This window comes from Accipiter gentilis, chromosome 4, assembly GCF_929443795.1.
Source record: "Accipiter gentilis chromosome 4, bAccGen1.1, whole genome shotgun sequence".
Taxonomy (NCBI): Eukaryota; Metazoa; Chordata; class Aves; order Accipitriformes; family Accipitridae; genus Astur; species Astur gentilis.
The window spans coordinates 544,537-561,242 of record NC_064883.1 but is presented as its reverse complement, the minus strand read 5'-3'; the positions used below and the strand labels follow the sequence as shown (position 1 = coordinate 561,242).

Below are 16,706 nucleotides of genomic sequence, written 5' to 3'. Positions count from 1 at the left end.
TTAGTGTTTTTCTGGCAGTGGGAGAAGCTCTGTGATAGGGAACAAGCATCATCACGACAACAAACAGATCCCCTATGGGGAGTACCACGCAGATGCCGATGGGTACTGGACCCTTCGCATCAGGGAACGCTCAGTTACAATGTGTCACTGAGGTTCATCATCTATCACAGATCTTGGCGTATCAAGCTTTTCTTACCGTACCAGACAATATGTACAGCCATGCTTTTACCCAGGTGAAACAGGAGAATACAATTTATGACCACCCTGACATGAACGAGGGCATGAAAGAAAACATGTTCAAAATACTCGCTTTTGAAAATGCTACTGAAAACACACACAAAGCATTGTGTAATTTGCCGAAAAATGCAGACATCGTTGATATGATAGAATACACGGATCGATCAGTGGACTCACAGAAAGTAGCCTATGCTGCCACAGCTCTCCAAGGAGCTACAAAGAAACACAAGGCCAGTGAGACACCCTTGGTCAAGTGTTCTAACTGTGGCAAACGTGGACACATTAGGAGCAAATGTACAGGTACTGTTAACAGTAAGTGCTGCAACAAGTGTAAGAAAGATAACCATACCACCAAGAATACAGGAAGAAGGGAAACTTTACACCGACTGCGAAGGCCCCTCGCGCGACGACACGAATGCAAGGGGCTTGAGCTGCCAGCCCTCAGGCAGCCTCGCAACCACCAGATCCGCCACCGCAGGAAGCTCCAGAGTGGATGTGGAAACCGCAGTCAACATAAAGGGACCATTGGGGTTTGGACTTAGTGCATTTTTAATGGGGCAATCTTCAACAGCTCTAGAAGGAATTCTGGTGCTCCCAGGGCTTATTGATGCAGATTATTGTGGGACTGTGAAAATTATGATTCATGTTTTAATCCCTCCTGTTTCTATTCCTAAAGGTACCAGAATAGCACAATTAGTTCCATTCAGGTCGTGTGTTCCGAACCCAGGTGAAGTACAACGTGGAGATGGTGGATTCGGCTCCACAGGGAAACCGCAGGTATACTTTGCCATGGACACAACAAGAGGTAAACCAGAAAAGGTAGTGCAATTGGAAGGGCCCGATGGAGTTGTTGTCAAGAAACCAATGACAATCAATACAGGTGCTGATGTTATGATTATTTCACAATGCATTTGGCCTCCATCATGGCCATCGATCAATCCAAACTTTGGTATTGCAGGGATAGGGGGCACACAAGCCACCTTAGTAAGTCAGCTACCAATTACATTTGTGTTCCCCGATGGTGAACACATTACGACGTGTCCGTATGTCATGACTACCCCAACTGAATTGTTTGGCCTCGTAGGCCATGATTTATTGAGCCAAATGAAGGCAATGTTAGTGACGCATCCTTTTTAGGAGCGGTCACTGAGGGGTAGCCGATTCTGAAAATTAACTGGAAAACAGATGAACCTGTTTGGATTGATCAGTAGCTGCTAAATTCTGAAAGGCTACTAAAAATACAAGGGTTAGTTGAGGACCAGTTGAGAGCGGGACAAGTTGTTCCTTCTACTAGTCCATGGAATACATCAATATTTATCATTCCCAAGAAAAGTGGGAAGCGGAGACTGTTACATGATCTCAGAGCTGTGAATGTGGTGACGCACAGTATGGGAGCCCTGCAGCCAGGTTTGCCATCTCCAGTTATGCTTCCAGAAGAATGGGATTTGTTAATTATAAATCTAAAAGATTGCACCCAGATGGCGCTGAACGGTTCGCCTTTTCGGTACCATCGATTAACAAGGCAGAACCCTATAAGAGATACCATTGGGTCGTGTTACCGCAATGAATGCGCAATTCCCCCACGATGCGTCAGGTGTATGTGGCCTGGGCATCAGAGCCTGTAAGAAAGCAGTTACCTCAGTAACTTGCCACAGGATGAGATTTTAACTCAATTGCAGGACATCTTAAGCCATCGCGGAGTAATAATCACTCCTGAAAAGGTGCAAAAGGCAGCACCTTGGAAGTATTTGGGGTGGCACATAAATGCTAGCAATGTTAAACCTCAGAAGGTTCAAATAACATGAGAAATTTCAATGTTACATGATGTCCAGAAGCTTGTGGGAGATATCCAGTGGGTGCGGAATCTTTGCGGTATCACTAATGGCAATATGACCCCTCTGGTAGAACTCTTGGGTATGAGAACACTGTGCAGATGAGAAACGGGAAATGACAGAGTTGACCAATTGGTTGCAGCGCCACGGGAGCCTCCTCCAGGGAATCGTTTTCAACAAAGCACGGCAATCGCATGCGTTCTTGCACCAACCCGCTAGGATGTTAGCAAAGCAATTTGACTTACCACTTACTGATGCCCAAGGTATCGTTAAAGCATGCCCTGATTGTCAAAAGGAAGGGCTCGGCTTGGGCTGTGGGGTTAACCGACGAGGTCTTTTGCCATTGCAGTTGTGGCAAATGGATTTCACCCATGTCATGTGGTTTGGTGCAAAGCGTTCTGTGCATGTGTGTATTGATACCTATCCTGCTGCCATGTGGGCCACGGCACGAACTGGAGAAAAGGCCTTACATATTGAATGACATCTTCACGCTTCTTTTGCAGTACTGGGTGTGCCTCAAGAAATTAAGATGGACAACGGCCCAGCCTATGGTTCTACACGATTTGCTCGATTTTGTAATTTGTGGGGAATTCACCACGGTACCGGTATTCCACATCTTCCCACAGGACAGGCTATTGTCGAATGGGCCAACCAAACCCTAAAAGAACATGCTGCAAAAACAAAAAGGGGGGAACCCAGGGCTTACTCCCAGAGGAACGATTGGCCAAAGCCTTATTTGTGCTAAATTATCTTAGATTGACAGGTGATCGCAAAGACCCACCAATGGTAGTGCGTCATGTTCTTTTACAGGCAGAAAGGACGCAACAAAGTACAGGAATCATGGTAATGTCTAAGGACCCAGAATCCAGGAAATGGTGCAGATCAGCAGAAGTAAAACTTACTGGGAGATCCTTGCTAAGTGGGACAAGCCATGGCTTCGCACTGATGCTGGACCCGGAATTGTTCCAATGGCGACTGGCACGGCACCGGCGGGTGCTGGAGCCACTGATCTGACAGATTCTAACTAATAGAGTATTACTAGTGGACACGGAGTCCTTCAGAGAGGTTTTCAGAACAGCGTGCCTTATTGTATATAGAACCTGCTTTAGGTAAAAAGTGTGTAAAGCATAATTTGATTAAACATAGTGTGATTACGGGAAGACAGTGTGGGGTAAAAGTTAGTTAAAGCCAAAATTAGGGGTAAGGTCTATTTCCATTATTAACCTGGGAACGAGGTTGATTGTGTTTCCACAGATACAGGCCCACGATGGACTCCTGTTCGATTTGCATGACCATCATCATCTGGAGCATCATAGATGATGTGGCAATATGAATACTACCTCAGCCAAAAACTAATGTATAGGTCACCTTGGCTAACATAACAGGTCAAGATTCTCTGTGCATCGCAACTGTATCGTAAAGCCCATGAACCAATAGACAAGATGGCTATGACTCGTGCAGCGCGCCTGGCCAGCGAGCGCATGCGTCATAGATTGCAACCGAGGCGGACTTTTGGCACCCGCTGGCCACGTGTGCTAAAACCCGTTCCTCTGCAAATGTATAAATACCGGGATTTTCCGAAGAGCATCGGGCTGGTGTACAGTGAGGCCATCGTTGCCTCTGTGGGGACACCCACGGAAAGCTGGCACCTACCGATTGCTGGGCTGAGTTCGTGGAGCAAGATGGCACAAGAATGTATAGATGGTTCATTTTCCTCATGGTCTGGGTCATTAGGGGTAACGGGTTGGCTCAAAGAATTATGGGCATTATTGTAGTTACTGTGATTTTAACTATTGTAATAGTTTTACCTTGTTCAGCTTATTAAGGAAAATGGCATCCCAAGTTATTAAGCAAGCCTGGATTGCTCAAAAACAAAAAGAGGGAGAAAGATTTAAACGGAGACCTACAGTGGATTCAACCTTGTTGTGGTATTACAAATACAGACTTACAGCCGCTGCTGGATTTATTGTGGGGCAGCGGTACCTTAACTTCTACAAGACAACTAAGTGCACCGGGATGGCAAGCCTTGGCAGCAATTGGACAAAAAAACACCAAAAACAAAAAACAAAAAAACACAACAAAAAAACCCCATCACATCATCCATGTCTGGCAGATACGTTCCTGATTTACCCATAAATTTGAAACCTTATGCTGAGATTGATAGGGAACACACTGACTGTAGTAAGCAGCATGACAGTGACACCGGTGATTGATCCACATCGGTTAACACCATGGGACAGTAAGAATGTTTGGGTGTCACTAGCTAAAGCTATTAATCAAACCTCTTTTTGTGTGCTTATGTATTTTATTAGGTATAATGTTGTTTTTACTGTGTTTAATTAATTGTGTTCACAGATCTTTGCAAAGGGCAATACAGCAGGTGTTAAAATTTTACCTCAATCTATATACAAACAAATAGATTGGCTGAAGAAACATACACAAAGATCCAGCAAGAAACTAGTTGGTTTGATGGAGTGTTACAATCAATATTCGGCGGGATAACACTATGGGTAATGTCATTGATTAAGGAAGCCTTATGATGGTTGGGTATATTGATATTAATCTGTGTAATAGTTAGAATTCCGTATGGGTGCATGATAAAAGGAGTCTCAAAGCTGACACACCAAGCTCTACTCGCACAAAAAGAAAAAGGGGGAATTGTTGGGAATTGGCTTCATGAAAAAGGACATGGGTCTATAGAAAAGCTGTGCGAGCAGAGTTCTGTGTGAAAGAATGTCAGTTTGAGCAGCAAGACTAGGCCTTGGCCGAAAATAGCTGGCTTTGCTGATATCAGGAGAAAAACAGGGACAGTGTGACCTTGGCATAACTTCATAAGTAACTTTTGAAGAAGTTCCCATGAGAAAGCTACGAACATGCGTAGCTGCAAATCACAAGTGGGTGTGTTTTAGTAATGAATAAACATTAGCAATTTGCCATTGTTGTCCAGGCCCATTGCCTTTTCCAGTCTGGCCCATTTCCAGCTTGGGGGTGCTCTTAGGATTAGTCTGGAGGCAAAGATCACACTGTTGTGCGATCGCACTGCCTCACCGTGGCGTATAAATTCCTAGCCACAATTTCTCCTATCAGATGATTATACAGGGCTTCTGTTCCCCAATGTCTTTTCCTATGTTCCTCCCCTATCAAATGCCATAATAAGCAAGAGGGAATGATTAGCTTTCCCTGTGGGGTATGAGCCCACCCCTCTTCATTATATGACCCTTCTAAACCTGTAATGAGCTTTTGATCTTCCTTAGTGTATACTGGCTTACCTTCTAGGGAAATCCACCTATCAGGAATTAAGGCCCCTTCTGTTTTTACCTGTGTTTTGGCCACTTGTTTTGCCTCTCTGTCCGCCAGCTCGTTCCCTTTTTCCAAATCTGAGCTCGCTTTCTGGTGTGCCTTAATATGCATAATTGCTACTTTCTTAGGGAGCTGGACAGCTTCCAGTAACTTCAGAATTTCTTCTGCGTGTTTGATATTTTTCCCTTGAGAACTCACTAGTCCTCTCTCCTTCCAAATTGCTCCACGTGCGTGTACAACTCCAAAGGCATATTTTGAGTCTGTATAAATGTTCACAACTTTGCCCTGGGCCAATTCCAGGGCGCGGGTTAGAGCAATTATTTCTGCCTTCTGTGCGGAGGTGTTCCTGGGCAAAGCCCCCGATTCTATTACCTCTTGGCTGGCAGTGACGGCGTATCCCGCGTGTCGATTACTGTTTAGGACGTAACTGCTTCCGTCTGTGAAGCGAGTTTCCCCGTTTTCCATGGGGCCGTCTTTCACGTCTGGGCAACTGGCGTACGTTGCTTCGATGGTTTCCAAACGGTCACGATGTACCGGTTCTCCTGTGTTCCTGCTGAGAAAAGAAGCTGGGTTGACAGTGTTAGCGACTACAATCTCCACGTCATCCCGCGCTACCAATATAGCTTGATATCTCAGGAATCTTTGTGGAGAGAGCCAGTGTCCGCCTTTTGCTTCCGGTACTGCTGATACTGCGTGAGACACCAGAACAGTCATCTTCTGGCCCAGAGTAAACTTTCGGGCTTCCTGTGTATTTAGTATCACAGCCGCAACCGCCCGCAGGCATCCAGGCCAACCTTTTGCAGTCGTGTCTAACTGCTTAGAGAGGTAGGCAACTGCCCATCGATACGGGCCCAGGTTTTGTGCTAATATTCCCAGAGCAATGCCCTGCTTCTCATGGGAGTAAAGAAGAAACAGCTTACTCGCATCTGGGAGTCCTAAGGCCAGGGCCGACATCAAAGCCTTTTTCGGTAGCTCAAAGGCTCGTTCGGTCTCCTTATTCCACTCAAGGTGTTTCTGCTTAGTGGCTGTCAACGCATACAGTGGTTTAACAAGCAATCCGTAATTATAGATCCACAATCGGCACCACCCTGTCATTCCCAGAAAAGTCCATAACTCTTCTACTGTCTGAGGTCTCCCAGTTTGACATATTGCCTCTTTACAGGCCTGTCCCAAAGGTCTTTGTCCCGCACTAATTTCATAGCCCAAATAATTCACTTTGCCTTGCATTACCTGTGCCTTTTTCTTGGATACCCGGTACCCCTGAAGTCCCAGGAAATTCAACAGACTCGCCGCCCACGTCGTACAATCTTTCTCTGTTTTGGTGGCGATCGGGATATCATCCACATACTGCAACAGCTTCCCCTCCTCAGACGGGGTTTCCCAGGATTCCAAGTCTTTCGCAAACCGATTGCCAAAAACGGTAGGCCTATTCTTAAATCCTTGTGGCAAGGCCGTCCAAGTGAGCTGGGTCTTTCGACCGCTCTTGGGCTTTTCCCATTCAAATGTGAGTAAGTTTTGCCTGGCTTCATGGAGAGGGAGGCAAACGAAAGCATCCTTCAAATCTAAAACACTAAACCAAGTCAATTCAGGTGTTAGTACGGTTAACAGGGTCTATGGGTTCGCCGCTACTGGGTAAAGATCTTCAGTTATCTTATGCACCGCCCATAAGTCTTGGACCACCCAATATGACCCATCGGGCTTCCGAACAGGTAATATAGGGGGATTGAATTCAGACTCACACTCTTTTAATAGTCCCAACTGCAAAAATTTTTCTATCACCGGCCGGATTCCTTCTCTGTCTTTCTTCTTTAGGGGATATTGTTTAATTCTTACCAGCTTTTGGCCTTCCTTGATCCTAACTTCAACAGGTGGAACACTTTTCGCTCTTCCAGGTGCATCGGTAGCCCATACCCCCGGGTACACTTGCTTTAAGATGTCCTCATTAATGATTCCTTCTAGGGGGAGACTGGTTAAGGTTAGGCTCAATATTTGAATATTTTGCTGATCTTTTACCTCCAGAGTAATTTCTCCCTTCTTGAATACAATTTTTGCTCCCAATGGTTCCAACAAGTCCCTTCCCAAAAGGGCCTTTGGGGAGTTCGGCATATATAAAAATTTATGAATGCCCCACTGTTTTCCTAATTTATATTCTAAAGGTTTACAAAACTATGCCTTTTCACTTTGGCCAGTCGCTCCTTTCACCGTGACATAATCATTCACCGGGGCATCAAAGCCTGATTCAAAACCGAGTATGTTGCTCCTGTATCTACCAAAAATTCTACCTCTTGTTCTGTTTTCCCTAGCTTAATTATAACCAGTGGATCCGCTAGGGTAGATTCCCCAGGTTCTCGTCAGTCTCCCTTCACAGAGGCTACTGTTCTTCCTGTTTGAGCCCTCTGATGCTCCTTGTTCCCTGGGCATTCCCTCTACCAATGACTGAATTTCTTACACAAAGCGCATTGATCCTTGCCCAGTCGGGGCAAGTCTCGTCTAGGCCCTCTTCCCCTTTCTTCCCGAATAACAGCCATTAATTTCCTTTGTCCTTGCCTATATCCTTCTTCTCTGTTACTAAACACCCTCCGTGCTTTTGTGGTACAGAACAGAGATGTAGCAAGAAAGGAAAAAAAAGAAGGGAGGGAGAACAAAGGGAGAGAGACACAAAGACTGGAAGAAGGACAAAGGGATGGCAGAAGAAAAAAATAGTGATAGGCTACAGGACAGAGATGGAGGAGTTCCAAAAAGACACAGGGAGCATGACAGAACGAGAGTGAGAAACACGGGACAGAGCAGGACAGCACTGGAGGAAAAAACAACTGTGATTGATAGGCTGCGAGAGAGACATGGAGGAAGAGAGAAAAGAGAAGGGACAGCTAGCTGGAGAGGGGGATACAGTTAGAAAGGATGGAAGAGGGAAGGGAACAGAGAGAAATACAGAAAAGATGGCAAGAGGAAGCAAGGCAGAGGGACAGCAATAGAAGAAACAAGGGACAGGGATCTGGACAGATGAAGAAAAAAGCAGGAGAAACATACAACATGATACGATGGGACAGAAAGTAACACAGAGCGTCAGATGATAATAATGACAAGAGATAGAGAGAGACTATGAAAAGCACAGGAGGTTGGAGAGAGAGAGAAGACATGAATGAAAAGAGTAGAGAGCACCACAAAGGGTCAGGGAAAGAGAAGGACAACAGAATAAAAAAACCCCTCACATATTACACACATGTTATCCACTCATCAAGCCCATTTCAGAGTTACACAGTACCTCAGCCCCTTTAAGAAAAGTAACACATGCGCCCGAGCCCATTTCGGTGCCGCACCACGCCCGAGCCCATTTCACGGTTCTCTACCTACAGCTCCAATTTCAAAGTTCTGCAATCACTAGAGGAAGGAATGCACCCCCTTTCCATTAACCCAGCAGCAGCTACATTTACCTCAAGGTATCTACAACTCGCCCTTGGATGCCTAATTCCAACAGACACTTTCACTTACTTCAACAGCTAAGTTTACCTATGGGCACTAAATGCCCATGCTTCCCTCTACGCTTCCCTTTGTGATTGCCATTAGTACTGTAATTCCCACAAGGACACATAATTACCTGTCTTTTTTACATTTTATTTTTAGTGCTTCATTTGGTCCATTACTCATTCCACATAGATTCAGCTATGTCAGTATTTCAATCCAATTCTACAATGTACTTTTTCTACAATATATAGAAAAGACTTATGGCCTCACTCGTCAAATATTTGACACTATTAGATTTAGTCCTCTTTTAATCACTATTTTTACAAATACATGTAAACTCCAAAAATTTAGCATTACCTGAAGAAGAAATGCCACTATTTAGTACCTGCAATGCTCTACGGAGTGGTCTTTTCCACATTCCTCGCTCCCATTACATACATCGCTGCACATCCAGAAGTTTTACTCCCTGAGGTGACATTACCGCCATGATCCCTGTTCCCGGGCACCAAACGAGTGACCTCCAATCATCTTGACAGACCGTCCACTTCCACACCTCGACACAAAACCAGAAATTGAAAAATATCATTACATCACAAGCTACAAAGAGCAACCAAATATTTTACAAACCCACCACACACAAATACAGTTACACTCACGCACTTCACAACCCTGGCCTACTCCATGCTGGCCATCTAGTCCAACTCCCCCCACAAAATCCTCAACTGTCTTCCAAAGACCATCCACCAAACAACATATCTCTCTGTGCTGACTGGCAATTACCAGGTTCCAGGGGAGCGCTCCACAGGAACACCGTTCCCGGGAGCCTTGGGAAAAAAAAAAAAAAAAAAAAAAAAAACCAAACAAAAAAATTGCCCTGCCTTTGAAAACCCAGGCCCGAGGCAGACCCCAGTCCAAACATTGGCAATCAACATTGCCTCATGGAGCAGCTGGGACCAGGGAAAAGAAAAAATAAATGGGGCAGGGGAGGACACACCAAAAACCAACCCAATATCCCAGCTGGGGTTTTTTATTCTAAGTTTGGGGTTTTTTTCCTAATTCCCTGAAAAACATCTCAACTCTACATCCAACCTGAAAGGAAAAAAAAAACAAAAAGGCTTAACCACAGAACCCTACAAGGTTAGAGACATTCACAACACACCACTCGTTCAGATCACATGAACGCCAGCCCTCACTCTCAACTCATCCATCATACCGTCCACAGGCCTCAAGAGGCCGTCACCCCGTCTGCAGCAGCAGGGGCCTCAAAAAAGCACCCTACCTGCAAAAACCCAGGCCCCAGCCCAACCTCCTTCCAACCAACCTCCCCACAAACTGCCCTTCTGTTACACCAACATTTCAACACGCACCATCATCTCCACCATCCGTGCATTTTCAACCCGATAATTAGCTTTCACAGTGCCACGTGTCACAGTCGAACCTCCGTAGCGCCATGTCACCTAAACGCAAGGTTCTTTCAAGCACCTCTCGTGCCCTGTCATCACCTGCAAAAACAACACACAAAGCTTGTCAACAGACACTTCATCCTCGAGAGAGAAGTCCTCCACCACTCCCCTACCCTGCTTCCCACCTATTCCAAAAATAACACATCCTCACAGCCAGTGTCCTCCATGACACTTGAAAAAACCAGAGCATCACAAACACAGAGCTGTCCCAAAGTTACCGATCGCTCCAAGACCCATCACGCTGCTACTTAGACCTCAAGGCCTTGACCATTTCTAGAGACTTGCCACAAAGCATCTGCATAAACAAGATGAACACCATTGCCCAGTTCCTGCCTTACTCAATGCTAGTTCACAGTCCAATTGCGATCCCCTCAACTCTGCATGCAAAGAGCCCGAAGTCATTAAACCTTCTACGCTGCCTCTACAATGCCATACAAGACACACACAAACATAGAGCCATGTAATTCACATGCAAATGTAATGCCATACAAGGCAGTACTCTTACCTCAGTCAAGGCAAAACAACTCAGAGCCTTGCCATACCAGACAAAACAGAACAGGGCCAATGCAAGAGACTCTCACGTGACAGTCAATACAAGTACAGACCAAAACAATACAAAACCAATACAGAACCATAGAAGGCAAGGCAGTCTCAGGTGGCAATCCATACAAGTACAGAGCACTGCAATACAAAACACAATGCAGGGCCAGGCAATGCGAGACGGTCTCACATGACAGTCGATACAAATACACAACAAAACACCACAGGGCAAAGGCAAATACAGACCAATACAATGCAAGAAAACTGCAAAACACAGCAAAGCAAAGCAGTCTCATAGAGCCACCGGATGCATCTTCCTTCAGAGTCCACTCACGGACTCAACTCCTTACAGTGCTCTGCTGCCTTCCCCCATCGCTCTGTGGGACACATCCTGTCCCTCCACATCTGAAAAAAAAAAAAACCCCAAACATATTGAATGAGTCACCTGGATGCAGAGCAAGAGCTTCACAACTCCAGAGGTCTTGATTCCATCTACAAAGACCATCTGGAATGCAGCTACAGCCTGTCATTTTAAAAACAACAACAACAAAAAAAAACAACACACAACCAAAAAACAAACAAAAAAACAACAAAAAAACCCAACACACACACCCCCCTGCCCACTGTAGGGTTCAATTATATGGAACTTAGTTACTGGCCCTGAAAGTAGCTCATGGTCGCAAGAGAGTTCCAGACACCTTTGAAGGCTCTGAACAGAACAAACAAGAAGATAGAAGAAGAAAGATCCCAATTAGAAAAACACAGGTGCACATTCCACGATAAAGGGAACTTGGCACAACCGACCTCAATTCAGGGGCTTATCTCGACCAGTTGGACTAAGACAAGTTTTGCATGCTCTAACATAGCCAATTATATCCTGTGTGTATGCACGTGTACAGAGCGAGTATAACTAACTGTATCTTATGTTTCTACGCGTGGACAGTATCGATGTAACCAATCACCGCTTACGCTTGTGCGCGTGGACACCACATGCTTGCGTGCAGCAGCCAATCAAAGCTTCTAAACAACTTAGAGAGTTGTGTAAGAATGATCAGCTAAGCTCAATAAAGGGGCGACTTTGATCATCATACTGGTGTTCTATCATCCGGGCCCCGCACGGAGTAACCCTAAACCCTACACCCCACCAACCAAAAAAACCCAGGGCCAAACTTGGAGCCCATCACGTGCAAGTCTTAACACCTTAGAGACTCAAATCCGCTTCACTGCCCCTCAACAACCCCTGCCACACGGCTCCAATTGTCTCCGTGAAACACTATCGGCACGGCTGTCCGCGCAGGCCGCTGATGGCTACTCGAGCCGAGATGACTGTACAACCCTCGCCTAAACGGTCTAGGCACATCAACGTTTCACCCGTAGACTCTTATCGCTGTTCCACCTACCCCTGACTCCACACCCCCCCAGGCAGAGCAGCTCCAAGCCAAGCACACCGTGTGCAGAACGTCACCACGTGGAACGCCACCAACGAGGTGATTCAACGAGAGAGAAAACTCTCAGCAAGAAGAATGACCCCCGGACGGGAGGCGCCGTCGGGCAAGATGACCTACGGGGCCGCAACCGCGAGGCCAGGAGGCTCCACAGCAGACCCAGAGGAGTCAAACGGAGCGGCCCGTTACAAGACAGCACTGTCAAAACCCAGACGACAGATGCGCCAGAAGCCTGGCGTCGAGACCTAAGGATGTCAGGATGCGGGGAAGAAGTCCCACTCCGAGAAAACGGACGGCTAGAGAGCAGAGCTGCCGATGCAGGCTGAAAAAATGCTGCCATAGAGCACTGACCGGAACCCGCCAAGACCGATCCATGCTTTAGAGCTCCGAGCGCAAGAAAAGAAGCACCCGATTGGCACCGGGCCAATGAGTAAGAGCATTCAAAACCCTAGGGACAGCACCCGAAGCGCATGCCTCGCTCCTCTGGCGCAAAGCGCGACAAGGACATCGAGACCCGAGGAAGGTCTAAGCGCACAAGACAGACTACACAAACTACACGCCACCGCGGACACGGGCTGGAACTGCCCTGCCCGGCACACACGGGTCTCGTGCTGAAAAGCAACCCGCTCCCTTCTCCTGCGCAAAGGCGACTGCTTTGGGACAGCCCTCTCTCCTGCGCTAACTTTAAAAACTCCTCCCTGCTATTCCCAGCTTTGTCCCTTCCTCTCAGCCTGGTCCCTCAACTTAGCTTTCAGAGGGCTGAGGGTCCAAATCCATCCTCCACAAAACCACACGGGCTAACTGGGATGTTCCTCAAGGGGAACATTGCTCTTCAACATCTGCAATGAAAAAAACAAACACAAACAAATCAGAAAAGGGAGTAAGCATCCCGCTGGCCAACGCCAACTACTTCCCCAACTCCCCCCTCCTCACAAGTGCCACCGTGTTCACTTCCCCGCTCATTCCAGAATCAGACCCTGCAGCCATCATCACTCGTGGTATCTAAGGTACCGAGAGAAACCACGTTAGCGTGGCACTCGTGAGAAGCCATCGGCCCCACACTCCTCCTCGCTAATCCACAGCTCACCTGAAACGCTCATCCAATTCAAAGATAGCCCACACAGCACCTCCACAACAGAAGGTAAAGGCTGAACCGAGCAGCCCCATAATACTTTGCTATTCAACACCGACCCGGCCGACGACCGCCTCACCTTCTCGGACCGCTCACCGGCATGCAGCTTTTCGGGAGACCTTATAGCAGACTTGACGGTACGTAAAGGGTGCCTATAAGAAACCTGCAGAGGGACTTTTTACAAGGGAGTACAGCCATAGGACAAGGCGGTAACGGCTTTAGTCCTAAGGAGGGTACATTTAGTTTAGGCGTTAGGAAGACGTTTCTCACTAGGGGTGGCGAGGCACTGGAACGCGTTGCCCAGAGAACCTGCGGATGCTCCCTCCCTGGAAGCATTCAAGGCCAAGTCAGATGGGGCTTTCAGCAACCTGGTCTTGCGGACGGCGTCCGTGGGGGAGGGTTGGAACTAGAGGATCTTTATGGTGCCTTCCAACCCAAACCATTCTACGATTCTATGACATTCAAATCCAACTGCAAAACTCCTCTGAGAAGGGCTGGTGAACCCTCCTCCCTTTCCCCAGCAGTCCCAAAACTTAAGAAACCCCTTTTCTTCTCCTCAACTGTCAGGAAAGGAACCCCACTGCTTCCTGACACCTCCTGCCCTCAATCTGCACTCCTGAACCCCCTTCAGTGGCTACTCCTCAAGAGCCGCTCTTCTGAGCAACATCCCAAATTCTGGGGGCACCCCCTAACCTACAGCTCCCCAGAGACTCTGAGCTCTGCTACATGCCCACAAAAGAAAGTCAAGTCCCAAGCCTTGTAATCTACGAGGGGCCTGCCACCAGCTGCAAAGATTCTAAGGACAACGTGGCATTCTGCGGGCAATGAGGAAAGGCACCCCAAACCCTGAAGGGCACTGTGCCTCACGGCCCTTCTGCTTTCATCAGTAGTACTAAAACTCCATATACAAATACATACAAGATGCTCACCCTAACCCCTGCTAAACAATGTCACCATCAGTCCCGTTAAGAGAGATAACAACTTACACAGCAGAACTGTTAAAAACCCAACGTTCCTTCTTCAATAAAGTTGGGAATTGCAGGAAAACACAATGCATGAAGAATAAAAAAAAAACCAAACAACAAAAAAAACCCCAAACAATGCATACTATTAAACCATCTTTCTACCCCTGAACTGATGCAGAAACTGACACTAGGCCTAGTAGATGTAGAAATAGAACGTATGTTTAGACTCAGTGTATTGCTAAATAAAAGACTCAGGAATTTGTTAGAAGGTTAACAACTGCCTCTGTAAGTTGACTTACGTAGACAAGCCAAGGACATAAAGCACAAGATTCCTGTGTCTGTAATATAAGACAAAATAACATGCCCTCTTTGAGGAGGTATTCTGTTTGATAAGAAAATATGTTCTGTCTCTTGTGGTGACTGAGCCAAAAGCTAGGTGATAAGCAGAGAAGTTGTTTGTGGGGCCCAGAAGGGGATCGTACTGCGCAAACTCGTACAACAAAGTTCAAACAGCGGACAAGTGAGGAAGACTATGGAAGACCACCAGAGGACTCCAGAAGACCACCGAAGACCTTCAACACGCATGCATAAAGGACATTTACATATGCTAATGACTTCTCGGAAAATCAATGAATATGTATATTATTTCTCAGAAATTTTATGAATATGTATGTAAGGCAGGTATTTAACCTATACAATTAGTCCCAGCCAGAAAGCACATTTGGAGGAGCGATCCTCCGTTCTTCCAGCACTGCAATAAAGAATACTTAACTCCATCACTGAATGCTCATTTCGAGAAACAGAACACTCGAAACAAAATTACTGACCTGAAAAAAAGAAAGGGGGAAAAAAAAAAGCTGCATACAAGTGTGTCGTGGTTTCAGCCCAGCCGGTAACAAAGGACCACGCAGCCGCATATCATGTCTGAATAAATGTGAGTTTAGTAGGTGTATAGGTAGATACACATTCAGAAATGCACAAGAACTGAAAGGAGTAATCTGTAACTGGTAGACTAAGAACACTGCAATAGCATGCAATGTAAATCAACATGCACCTATAGGGAAGGGAAGGGAAGTACAGAAACATTCTTCTGGATTTAAAAAAAACCAAAATGCAGCAATGGTAGGAAAAGGTACTTGGAATGGCCACTTTCAATCCACTGAAACGACGTCTGCAACAGCAGTAAGAACACTGGCAAACTACCTTCTCTGTTCCACAGGGCCTTGAAACCCATACGCATTGTCTGTTGCCAGTTGCCATTAGGAAACAAAGATATTAAATAGGGCAAATCAGAAATAACTTGAACCAATCCCTCCCACCCAGCTATAAACCAGGACCATATACAGCCCTTGCAGACTACACAAGATCCTGTCTCATTCCAGCCACATCATTAGCATAAGCTGTGCAAACCCATGCAAATCAACAGGTTTTCCAGGCATAAAAGCAGACTCCAACAGCAGTTAAGCCACTTCTTACAACTGACAATGTCATACTTCCATCACTGATTATAGCACAAGAACAAAAGAGAATGGGTCTTTATTGTCCTTCATGAACTTGAGGGGCTGCAAGAAACCAGTGAAGTTACAAGCCTGGATTCTGTAACGTCGCTACCAGCATAATTTCCAGATCAAAGATCCGGCCTCCTGTTAAGATCATCAAACATATTTTTGAGTTCGGAGGACAGGTCATCACAACACTATGTTAGGTAGAGTATAAAACCTTATCATCAGATTCTCAGCTAGTTTAAGTCAATGTATTCTGTGTGTTCCGCTGAAGTCAATGAAACTAAACACACTATCATAGGAAAGAGATATTTCAGCACGCCTCAGACCTGGAAAACTATCTTGAAAAATGCCCGTAACTTTTAAACACAAATTCTCTGCACTTCCCACGATCTCTCAACAGCGAGCATTAGTAAGACCCTAACAGTTACTTGCAACCTATTTCTTGCATAGCATTCATTTTTATTTTAATTTTAAAAGGGGCAACTAATACATAAGATTTTTGCAGCTACTCACAAAAATCAATAAGCAAAGACATTTGTTCCAAGACTTAAATTTCTTGTATAATTTAAAAAACTAGCAAAGCTCTGTAAAGTAAAATAGATACATTTACCTACTAATGTAGGAAACTACAGACAAACTTCAGGAAATGACCAAAGGTGCAGAGGATAGGCTAATGCCTATTAGCATTAGGTAGAAAAACAAGGTAGAAAAGGTAGAAATGCCTATTAGCATTAAGGTAGAAGAAGAAGAAGAACAACAAAAAACCCCCAGAAGTTCTACAGAAAAATGAGTGAGCAGCCCACAGCACTGGCAGACAACAGA

At 45.8% G+C, this 16,706-nt stretch overlaps 1 protein-coding gene and 1 long non-coding RNA gene across 5 annotated transcripts in view; both read right to left on the bottom strand.

The window, feature by feature from the left end:
- LOC126037576 (electroneutral sodium bicarbonate exchanger 1-like) overlaps positions 1-16,706 on the bottom strand; it is a 238,885-nt gene that overhangs the window by 10,359 nt on the left and 211,820 nt on the right. The window lies entirely within an intron of this gene.
- LOC126037586 (uncharacterized) lies at positions 9,261-11,219 on the bottom strand. Its single transcript, XR_007505761.1, has 3 exons — positions 11,188-11,219; positions 10,202-10,336; positions 9,261-9,387 (listed from the first exon to the last, which is right to left on the bottom strand). It is a non-coding gene; the product is annotated as an uncharacterized LOC126037586 (long non-coding RNA).